This window comes from Muscardinus avellanarius, assembly GCF_963383645.1.
Source record: "Muscardinus avellanarius genome assembly, chromosome: 14".
Classification (NCBI taxonomy): Eukaryota; Metazoa; Chordata; class Mammalia; order Rodentia; family Gliridae; genus Muscardinus; species Muscardinus avellanarius.
The window spans coordinates 40,646,136-40,658,912 of NC_137800.1; positions in this window are offsets into that span (position 1 = coordinate 40,646,136).

Genomic DNA, 12,777 nt, shown 5'->3' on the forward strand with positions numbered 1-12,777 from the left:
ATACATACTTAAAAAGTACTACAGAGGTGTGTTTTTTTTTTCTTTATTGCATTTCCTGTCGTAAAGTGTTAATTACCACTCTAAGCAACTGCTGTTTGCTGTGATGCAAGAAGGCTTTAATTCTCTCTGTTTTTTTTATTGATTGAAGCATCTGGAGATTGAACCCAGAGCCTTGCTTACTGTGGGCAAGCACTCTACGCGAGCTGCACCACCTGGCCCCTGCCTAACTAGTATGCAAAGTGCTAAGACAAGTCAAGGAAATATCAAAACAAGGGGGCGGGGCAGGGAGAAGGGAATCATCTTTTAAGCAGTGAGTAGAAACACTGCAAAAGTTCAGGTGAGCTCAACAGGGGGGTAGGAGGAAATGCCTTATTAGCACAGTTTAGCCACAGTGTGTGTTGGGGGGCGAGTGCTCCCGTCCTCACTCCTGGGGGGGATGGGAGCTACCAGGGGTCAGACACCAACTGTTGGTGCTGCTCTGCTTTGATGAGGCCTTTCTGAGCTTTTGAACACATTATTTTGGATGTTGTCCAATTCCAGGGAGCCAAACCCAGGGCAGGTATTAGGTGCCTGGATTTCACCACAGGAAATTCTGATTCACAACTGAGGTTGACTCAAGCAGCTGTGTTTTTTAAAGTCCACATGAAGCTGGGTGTGGTGGCAGACACCTATAATCCCATGGGGAGGCTGAGACAAGGAGGATTGCAGGTTTGAGACCAGTCTCAGCAACTTAGACTCTCAGCAACCTAATGAGACCTTGTTTCAAAAAATAAAATAGGGTTGGGGTGTAGCTCACAGGCATAACACCCCTGGGTTCAATCCCCAGTATCCCCACCCCCGCCCCAGCATATACACAGTCCACACTAAATCCAGTGCACAATTAGAACTGAGAGCTGACCTAGCCAATCAGGCCCTGGGTGGTGATAAACTGTCTGTTCCATCAGTCACCAAATCTAGAGTTCTCTGTGACCCCTCTACAATGAGGCAGCTAAATTACTAGTATCAGCCTTATTCAGGAGCTCTTACTGGAACAGTCCTGTTCAATAGTTAGTTGGATATTCCCCCATGTATTCCTATGCTTCTGATCCTTGGATTGGAAACATGCTTACTACTAGAAGCCCCCAAAGCAGTCCTTCTGATTCTTCATCTGGGGCTATTTGCCTCCGAGAAAACACATTTCAATGTCTGGAGACATTTTTGTTTGAAACAGTGGGGGGACAGTGGGACAAGGCTAGGGATTCTGCTAACATCCTACTGTGCACAAGACAGGCCTCTACAACAAGGAATTGCCGGCCTGAAATGCCAGCACTTTCAAAAGAGTAGATCCTACCCTAAGGCTTGGTCTAGTATTTGCTTTTACCACCTCCCAACCCACAAAATAATTGTTCCAATTTATGTACCTGGCGAACACCTGGAGCTTTCCAAGACTTAGAGATGCAAGATTTTCTGGCCTAGGGTTGGGCCAGAAAATAGGCATCTTAAAAGTACTCCAGGCATGGTGGTACATGCCTGTAATCCCAGCCACTATGGAGGCTAAGGCAGGGAAACTGAAAGATTTTGACCAGTCTGCAATTTAGCAAGACCCTGTCCCAAAATTAAAAAAGGATTGGGGAGCCAGGCATGGTGGCATGTGCTTGTAATCGCAGCACTTGGGAGGCTGAGACAGGAGGTTTGCAGCTAGCCTCAGCTACTTGGTGAGTCAATTTAGTGAGATCCTGTCCCCCCCACCCCCCCAAAAAAAAATTGGGTTGGGAGTATAGTTCAGAGGTGGAATGCCCCTGGGTTCAGTCCTCAGTACCACACACACAAAAAAAAGTGCTGGGGACACAGCTCAGTGGTAGAGCATCCCTGAGCTCAATCCCAGGTACTGCAAAAAAAGAAAAAAGAAAAAAAGTATTCCAGGTAATTTGAAGTAAACAGCAGTAGGAATCACACTTTGACTAACATGCTGTCAAGAGATTAAATCTTAAGGCATGATGGCACACACTTGTAATTCCAGTACCTGGGAATCTGAAACTGGAGAATCACAGATTCAAGACCAGCCTCAGCAATTTATCAAGACTTTAGCAAGTTGGCGAGATCCCATTTCAAAAAACAAATGAGCCGGGCATGGTGGTGCACACTTGTAATCCCAGTGCTTGAGAGGCTGAGACAGGAAGATTGCACAGGTTCAGAAGCCAGCCTCAGCTACTTAGTGAGGCTCTCAGCAACTGAGACCGTGTTTTCAAACAAAGTATAAAAAATAGGTCTGGAAGTATAGCCTGGAGGTAAAAAAAAAAAAAAAAAAAAAAAGCCCGTGGTTTCCACCCCAGTACCACCTGAGACCATCTGCCTGTTGGCTGATTTCCTTGGAACAAATATTCTGTCTGCCTACACTTCTGTGGACAAGAGTTGCAATCTTCTACTCTCAATGGTTTTATGAACTCTCTAAGTCAGTCCCAGGCGTGTGAAGCTTAGGGAAGAGTTTGAGAGCTGGGCTGTGTGGGCCCTTCTTGTGACTCTCCTTGTCTGAATTTCTTTCTCAGTTTCCAGATTCTTTGGTCACTCTGAAATTTGCCTTCGCTCTTCAGCTAGTAAGACTTGAACTTCTCTGGCTTTCAAGACTGTTACTGTGCCTAGTACCTGCCCTAGATTAAAATACAATGTCTTCATAGGTTTTACTCTCCTGTACTTCCAGCCAGCTTTTCATCACTCTCCATTGTCTTCAGATAATTTTTTTAAATATTTTGTCCAAAGCTTGCTATTTTTTGCAAGACGATTAGCCTAGTAAAAGTTATTCCACTGTGCTAACACTAATCCTAGCCCTAACCCTAGAGGAAAAAAAGAATTAAAAAAAAAAAAAAAAAGCCAGGCGTGGTGGCACACGCCTGTAATCCCCGCTCTTGGGAGGCAGAGACAGGAGGATCGCGCAGGTTCGAAGCCAGCCTCGCTGGCTTAAGAGACCCTGTTTCCAAATAAAAATATAAAATAGGTCTGGGAGTGTAGCCCGGAGGTAGAAGGGCTTCCGGGAACCCCAGTACCACAAAAAAAAAAAAAAAAAAAGAAAGAAAAGAAAAAGAAAAGTTATTCCACTGTGACCTACTCTTAACACTCGGTGGTTCCTTTTCCCCTTCTGCCCACTAGAGGGCCTGGGCTTTCCTAAATACAGATATAAAACTCTGACATCCTAAGTAAGGAAGTAAATATAGATACTGTTAAAATACTTTTATACCTCTTAAAATATGCCTGAGTTAATAAAATAGAGTCACCCAGCCAGATGGCCTAGTGTACACATAAATCCCTCTGTCAATTCTGGTCAGTCTCTGCCTTCAACTCAGTATTGCAGGAATTACATTTATAAAGTTATTCTAATCTCTTTTGACAGAAAATATGCTGGCTTAATGCCGTATATGAGATACATTATGATCGTTTCCATACTAAGATGAAAACCCATCAATATTTTTCCATAATATTTTATGGTGTTATATTCAGCTGAGCAGCTCAGTGCACATTAAGCTCCATAAGTTTTTTAGGCTTGCAAGTGTTGAAATCCATTTCACTTAAAAGATTAGAAACAAAGTGAGGTAATGGAGCGTTCCAAACCGTCATTGCACCATTCCTCACCCACCTATGTTCAGGTTTTTTTAAAACTGCGTATTTCATTCAGGTAATTTAACAGTTATTAAGGCAGACTTTGCTTCTGACATTTCTCAGGGGTTGGAGGATACTGGGCATTGAACCTAGGGGCATTCTATCTCCTAGCTACTCCCTCAGCCCTGCTTTTATTTTCTGTTGTGAAACAGGATCTTGCTAGGTTGCTAAGAATCTTGCTACATTCCTGAGGCTGTTCTTGAACCGGTGATCCTTCTATCTCAGCCTCCCTAGTGCTGAGTGTACAGGCATGTGCCACCAAGCCCAGATGCTTTTTGACATTTCTTGTGTATTATACTGGAAGGAAATCTCTGGCACTGTTTTAGTGTTTCAGTTTAATTTTATGCCAATGGGATGCTCTTAAATTTTACTGAGGCTTATTTTCTGTAATGGAAAAAATAAGCCTTCTTTGCATTTAGCCTCATGTTTCAACACTGCCTCTTATTTCATAAAAGATAACATTTTCAGAGCATGAGGTGAGAACTCAAACTAAAAACTGTAGGTGGTTACTTTTCCTACAGTATTTCGTAATCTAATGAGATTTCACAACCTTTAGTGCTGCTACTAGAAAAGAAAAGGTGTAGGTACTTAATTGTATTTATTTTTCCATCATACAGTTTCGGTTCTTGGTACTTAATGGTCTTGTAAGGAAAAGAACAAAGAAAAGAGTACATCTCTTTATTACTTCTTCAAGGGGGGAATTTACATATAAGTAGACTCAGAGCTAAGCAGTCTGATTCTCCCACAAAAATGCCCCTTTTTAATTTTTTCCATCCTGAATCCAGCTCTCATCCCAGTGCACTCAGAGAATCTTGTACCCTAGCCCTAAGTACCAGTTTTGAAGCTCCTCACTGTATCCACCCACCACCTCAGGCTTTCATCCACACCTGATACCACTGTAACTTGCTTTGCTCTTTTGGAAAATTACCTGAAACCTGCTCATTGTCTTTCCCATCACTGCTTTCCACACTCAGTGTCAGTGAGTTGAGCGTCCACACTATTCTAACCTTAACATTCACCTGCCTTGAAAATTCTGTCCTGCAGTTTACTTGATTCTTTATTCTATCTCAAGTTAGCTACAGGCCAACGAGGGTATATAATTTGCCTCTGCTCAAATGGAAATCCCCATCTCTGACTTAACATCACGAAGCACAGCTGTCTGTCCATCCCCTTTACCCAGTGCATTTTTTAAAAAGTTTTTCAGCTGGGCATGGTGACACATGCTTGTAATCCCAGCATTTGGGAGACTGAGACAGGAGGATTGCGGTTCGCAGACAGCCTCAGCTACTTGGTGAGGCCCTCCGCAACTTAGACACTGTTTCAAAATAAAGAATAAAAAATAGAGCAGAGGGTGTAGCTCTGAGGTCGAATACCCTGGGTTTCATCCTCAGACCCACAAAAAAAAGTTTTCAAATACTCCTCCTCTGTTCCCAACCATCTTTGTTGCTATTCAGTTTAATTTTTCTTGGCAGTTTGTTTATTTCTAAACCTAATATGTTACTAGCTTTTGTTGAGGGGGAATGAGCCCAAGAGCATTCTACCTCTTAGCTACACCCTCAGCCCTGTTTTTTATTTTATTATTGCTTTGTTTTTTGAAACAGTCTTGCTAAGTTGCTTAAATTGGCTGTGACCTGCCATCCTCCTGTCTCAACCTCCCAAGTGCTGGGAATTCAGGCATGTGCCACTATGCCCAGGTGTTATTAGCCTTTAATACAAATATTATTTGATAGTTATGAAGAGTTCATAATGTATAAAATGACATTTTCAACATAATCAAATATTTTCTTATAAATTTTATATTAATCCAAGAAATGTCATGTCTTACTCAGTTGCAACTATAATCAGGATTCTTATTTTTCTCTGTAACATTAGAAAATTACTAATCAACTTAATAAACAGTATCACTAAGAAATAAAGGTTGAATAGTCATCATCTTACATGACTGAAAACACATGTCCTCTTCCCTCTGCTCTTCTGCCCCATACTCTGTTATTGCAGTTTATGCCCCAGAATTGGGAAAGGTGCTTATAGACCTCCCGTTCCGCTTGTGTCACAAGCTAATAGGTACTAAATATAGTCACTTTTTCTTGTTTTCTGGGATTCTCATATCAGATCCAAAAGGAGGAGGATTTCACAAAACTAGGGCTTCCTTCTCACTAGTATATTAGATTGTATATGATGATTGACACAAATGATTGAAACAACTAATCCACTGCAGTGTGTGTGTGTGGTCCTGGGTATTGAACCCAGGGGCATTCTACCTCCAAGATACACCCCCAGCCCTAATTTTTATTTTTTATTTTGAAGCAGGGTCTCACTAAGTTACAGAAGTATAGAATGTATAGATACCAAATAAAGAAAACAGCAGGAACTTCAGGGGTGAATGGGCACCAAAGCTAGTTCTCACCTGAAAGTTTCTGCCAAATCAAGGATAGTTGGAGTTTCTGTTCTGACAAATGCCATAGATACACAGAGCAAGGGCCTGGACTCATTCAAGAGGGAATCTGTGACTTAAAAGAGATAGACCTTTGTTGTGACAGTGAATGAAATTTTACTACAAAAAACTTACAAATCTTACTACACAAAAAGAAAATAATACCCATCCTGACTTCAAACTATATTGCAGAGCTAATCAAAAGCATCTGATACTGGCATAAAAACACCTAAATATCAATGGTAGCTGGATGTGGTGTCTCATTTGTATTCTCAGTACTTGGTGGGGGCTGTGATACAAGGATCACTGGTTTGAGGTAGCAACCTGGAGAGACCCTGTTTCAAATATATGTACAAAATAGGGATGGGCATTATGCACAAGCCTATAATCCCAATACTTGGAAGACTGAGGCAGGAGGACTGCAGATTTACAGCAAGCTTAAGCAACTTAGTGAGGCACCCTGCAACTTATTGAGACCCTGTTTTTTTTTGTTTGTTTGTTTTGTTTTTAATTTATTTTTGCGGTACTGGGGATGGAACCCAGGGGCCCTATTTTTTACTCTTTGTTTTGAAACAGGGTCTCACTAAGTTGCAAAGGGCCTCACTAAGTAATAGTTGAGGCTGGCTGTGAACCCATATCCTCCTGTCTCAGCCTCCCAAATGCTGGGATTATAAGCATGTGCCACCAGGCCCAGCTTGAAACCCTGATTTAAAATAATAATAAAAGCTGGGCACAGTGGTGCATGCCTGTAATCCCAGCACTTGGAAGGCTGAAGCAGGTAGAGTGTAGGTTTGTGGCCAAAGAGGCCCTCTGCAATTTAATGAGACCCTGTTTCAAAATAAAAAATAAAATAGGGCACCAGGTGTGGTGGCACACGCTTGTAATCCCAGTACTTGGGAGGCTGAGACAGGAGGATTGCACAGGTTCAAAACCAGCCTCAGCTACTTAGTGAGGCTCTCACAACTTAGTGAGACCCTGTTTCCAAATAAAATATAAAATAGGTCTGTAGAAGGCCCCTAGGTTCCATACTCAGCACCACAAAAAAAAAATTAAAAAATAAAATAGGGCTGGGGGTGTGGCTCAGAGATAGAATGCCTCTCGGTTCAATCTCTTAGGGCTGGGGCTGTAGCTCAGAGATAGGATGCTTCTAGGTTAAATACCTGGGTCACACAAAAAAGACTAATCATACAGAAAGTCTAGAAATAAGCCTGTATATATAAAGTCAACTGCTCTTTGACAAGGATGCTAAGATTATACAAGTATAATCTATTTGAGAAAACTGGGTATCCACAAACAAATAAAATTGGTTACACATATACATATATACATATATGGTATATATCTCATACCATATACAAAAAATTCAAATAGACAAAAGACTTAAACATGAGGCCTGAAGCCATAAAACTAAAAGAAAATGTAGGGGGAAAATGTGGACATTGGCTTTGGCAGTGATTTCTTGGAATTGACACTGAAAGCATAGGCAAGAAAAGCAAAAATGTCTGACAGGTGAGACTTGCACAGCAAAGGAAGCAAGGTGACAAGACAACCTACAGAGTAAGAAAAATGTTTACAAACTATTAATTTAGAGTTAATATCTAAAATATTTAAGAAATTTCTGCAATTTAATAAGACCAAATTAAAATTAAAAATGAGCTAAGGAACTGAATAGGTATTTACCCCAAAAAGTCATAAGTGGCCATCAGACCAGTGATAAAGTACTCAGCATCAGCAATCATCAGGGAATGCAAATTAAGTCTACAATGAGATATTATGTCTGATCTATTAGGCTAGTTTAAAAAATAGCAATTGTTGGTAATGATGCAGAAAAAGCAAGCTCTAGTACACTATTGGAAATTTAAGTGGGAGTGGCCACTTAAATGGAAAACATTATGGAGACTGCTCAAAAAGTTAAAAATGAACTACATATGATTCATTAGGGATGTGTGCATGGATGCCTCTACCATCTTGTACTCCATTAAGATGGTATGACTACAGTACACTAATAAAATTTTTTAAATAAAAATATATTGTGTGTTAGCTGGGCATAGTAGTGCACGCTTGTAATCCCCACGCTTGGGAGGCTGAGACAGGAGTATTGCACAGGTTCAAAGCCAGCCTCAGCAACTTAGTGAGGCTCTCAGCAACTTAGTGAGACCCTGTTTCCAAATAAAATATAAAAAAGGTCTGGGAGTAAAGCCTGGAGGTAGAAAGCCTCTGGGTTCCACCCCAGTACCACCAAAAAAAAAATTATATATATATAAAAATTATATATATATAAAATTATATATAGTGTGTGTTTTTATATCTAAAGGAATTGAAACCAGAATCTGAAGGAGATATCTGCACTCTCATTTTTTACAGTATTATTCACAGCTACAACATGGAAGTAACCTACGCCCATTTATATATGAATGAATGAAGAAAATGTGGTATACACATACAATAGAGTTATTAGTATGCCTTCAAAGATAATGAGATCCTGCCTATTTTCTATAATATGGGCATCATGCCAAGTGAAATAAGCCAGATACAGAGGGACAAGTGTTATATGATTCCATTTATAGGATAAATGTAAAATAATCAAGCTCATAGAAGTAGAGTAGAATGGTGGTTGCTAGAGGCTGGGAGAAGATGAAGGAAATGAGAAGGTATTCTCCCAAAGATTCAAAGTTTCAATTATACAAGATAAATAAATCCTAAAGATCTACTACAAAACATAGTACCTAGAGTCAAAAATTCTGTATCATGGACTTAAAAATATGTTAGGTAGATAAATCCTACATTAAGAGTTCCTACCACAAAAAAAAACAAAATAAGGGGCTGGGGGTGTAGCTCAGTGATGGAGTGTCTGTCTAGCATGCACAAGACCTTGGTTCAAGCTAGGCGTAGTGGCACATGCCTGTAATCCTAGTACTTGCGAGGCTGAGACAGGAGGATTGCAAGTCCAAGGCCATCCTTAGCAATGTAATAAGGCTCTCAGCAACTTAGACCCTGTTTTGAAATAAAAAAAAATAAAAAGGCCTGGCAGTGTATCTCAAAGGTAGAATGCCCCTGAGTTCAATCCCCAGCACCACACACAAAACCCTGGGTAAAATCCTTGGCACCAAAAATAAATAAAAGGTAAGAAGGAAACTTCTGGAGGTAGCTAATAGGTGTATAGCATAGAGTATAGTGACTAATGAATATACACTTATCTCCAAACTCATCGAGTTTATACATTAATTGTGTGTTGTTTTGGCTGGATTTTTCATTGCTCTGACCAAAATACCTAACAAACCAGTTAACCATCAATTAAGGCTCATGATTTTGGAGGTCAGTCCACGATTGCTGGTATGTAGCAGGAATGGCTCAGTGGCAGGGTTTAGGGCATGTTGGAGGAGGAAAAACTCACTCAGCTTTACGGTGGGAAGCAGAATGAAAGACCAAAGAGGCCAGGGACAGAGGTAGTGCCCACAAGGCCATGCCCACGGGGAACCACCTGTTCAGCCATGCCCACCGCTGGGCCTTGCTGCATGGAGAGACGTGCTTTCAATACAGGAGCCTTTGAGGGGACATTCCAAATCCCCCAAATAACATTTTTATATGCATTTATAAAAAATTTTTTATATAAAATGCAAAACAGGAGAATGAAATTACAAGATAAATTATGGGAAAAGATACTTGTAAAACACTTGTATTCGTTTTCTGTTAGTATACTGAAATACTTGATGTTGAGTACTTTATAAGCAGCTTTGTTTGGCTCTCAGTTCCGAAGTTTGACACTCCCGGAAGTCTTACCACTGTTTGAACTGGCTTGGCTTTGATGAAGACCTCATTGGTGGATGGCAACATAATGGTAAGAGTATGTGAAAGAAAGGGAGATCACATGGTGATGCAGGAAGCCAAAGAGAGATTAGGGTCATTTCAACTATATTTATCCCTTCTGAAAGCATGCCCTGCAACCTGATGACCTCCCACTAGGCCCCCACCTGTTAAATGTTCCACCACCTCTTAACACTGCCACACTGAGGACCAGGCTCCCAACTCATGAATCACTGGGGGACACACTAAAACCATACCACAACACAGCAACATTTAAAGGGTCAAAGATTAGTGTTTATATAAGTAGCAGCTGAATGATTTAAAATAAAAAAGATGACTCAATTTCTAATAAATAAGCAAAAGACAAAAATGGGTATTTTCAAAGAGGAAATACAAAGGTCATAAATATATGAGAAAATGTTCAGCCTCATCAACAGTTGGGGACTGGTAATATTTCATAACTGGCTTTCTAGGGAGAAAAGGGCCTGACTTGTAGATTTGCTTAGAGTAAATATAGACTGTTCAAGCTACCAGTGTTATGCTACCAAATACAGTTGGCTATTAACCAATACCAGCAGACTCCAACAGTGCCCTAATCACATTATTAATTAGGGAACTGCAAAATACAACCACAATGAGCACCTTCAGTCATGAAACTAAGGGTTGGCAAGAACATGAAACAGTGGAAACTCTCCTCTTTTTGTGGTAGTAACAGGATTAGTCACTTTGGTTGGCAATGGGCTTTGTCCTAGAGATTCTTCTCCAGATCTTTGCATTCAAGTTATGGACTTTAAAGCTGGGCATGGTGGCACATGCTTGTAATCCCAGCATTTGGGAGGCTGAAACCAGAGGATTGTGGTTCGTGGACAGCCTCAGCTCTTAGTGAGACCCTCCACAACTCAGTGAGACCCTGTTTCAAAATAAAGAATAAAAAAGGGGGAGGGCTGGGGATGTAGCACAGAGATAGAATGTCCCTGGGTTCCATCCCCAGCACACACACAAAAAAAAGATATGGACTCAGTAGATTTTGCCTTTTTTTTTTTTTTTTTTTTTTTTTTTGGTGGTGGTACTGGGGTTCCTGGAAGCCCTTCTACCTCCGGGCTACACTCCCAGACCTATTTTTACTTTTTTTTTTTTTATTTGGAAACAGGGTCTCCTAAGCCAGCGCGCGCGGCTGGCTTCGAACCTGCGCGATCCTCCTGTCTCTGCCTCCCAAGCGCGGGGATTACAAGCGTGCGCCACCACGCCCGGCCAAGATTTTGCCTTTTTTGACATGGTTCTGGATCAAATGAATATAAGACTGGTTGGTTTGGTTGTGTTTCCTGTATCTTTACTAGAAAAACAAACCCTTCAAGATTTACTTTAGAGAATAGAGAGAAAACTCAATATATTTAGATATATTCCAAAAAAACCCTTAATCCCCAAGGTCCCCTTGGTCCTTGACCCAGTCCTTCTTCCAGTGTCATACTTCCTCCAATGCCCATTACAAACTACAGACTTTCTACATATAGGTTGAATTGTATGAACCTTATTTCTTTGTGTATGGAGAGAGCAAGAAAGCAAAAAGAACTGTGGTTGAAGAAAGAAAAAGAAATGCTTATAAAATCCAAAATTGAACATGGATGTGTTTTCCTACAAAGCATTATTATTATTTATAGAGGTTGTTTACTAAGCTCTATAAATAACCAGTCAATTTATTGATCATCATATATCTATTATGCATCCATACTATGTTGTGCTAGATATTGCATTTATGGTGATAAATAAGATAGACATGATCCCTGTCTTGATGTAGTTTACAGATCACTATGAAAGGCAGACACCAAATAATTCATAAATGATTAATCAAATAATTATAAGTATGCAAAGTACAGGCAAGGAAAAGTATAGGATATATGAGAACTGATTAATAGGGTGAAGAAACTTGGTTTGAAGAGATGTAGGTCAGAGACAGAGCCTTCAGGGAAGATGTATTTGTCAAGCTGAACTCAGAGGGATGAGTAGGATTCCATATGTGAAGACTGGCATGGGAAAAAATATTCCACGCAGGAACACTACTACATAGGAGTGTCATCATCCGATCTGCATTTTAAAAGATCATTTAGGTTGCATTTTTTTATTGCATTTAAAAGGATGTTTTAGCCGGGCATGGTGGCGCACGCTTATAATGCCCACGCTTGGGAGGCTGAAACAGGAGGATCACATAGGTTCAAAGCCAGCCTCAGCTACTTAGTGAGGCTCTCAGCAACTTAGTGTTTCCAAATAAAGTATAAAATAGGCCTGGGAGTATAGCCCATTGGTAGAAAGCCTCTGGGTTCCAACCCCAGTACCACCAGAAAAAATAAAAATAATAAAAGGATGTTTTAGAGAAGACCAAGAAAGAAAACTTATGAGTTCAGATATTGGCAGTGAAGATAGAAGACGACAGAATTGTTTAAAACACAATTAACTGTCTTAATCATTAAGATTAAATGTGGAGCCAGGTGAGGCGGTACATATCTGTAATTCCAATACTTGGGAAGACTGAGTCAGAAGGATTGCAGGTTCCAGAGCAGCCTCAAGTTAACAAAACTCTCAGCAATCTAGTGAGACCCTGTTTCAAAATTTAAAAAAGGGGGGCTGGGGTGTAGCTCAGAGGTAGAATGCCCATTGGTTCAAATCTGCAATACCATGAAAAGAAGAAGAGGAGGAAAGGAGGGAGCAGGGGAAGAAAAGAGAAGATTAAATTTAAAAGGGGGGGATCAAGGGAATTCGTAAATTTCTGGAGTGAACATTAGAGTAGCTGATGATGCTATTTCTAAAACAGAAGAACAGATTGGCAAGGAGGAAAGAAAACATTAATTCAGTTTGGTGGCTTATCTTGAGGTACTTATGAAATACCATTTGAACACAGCAGTTATAGAATGTGG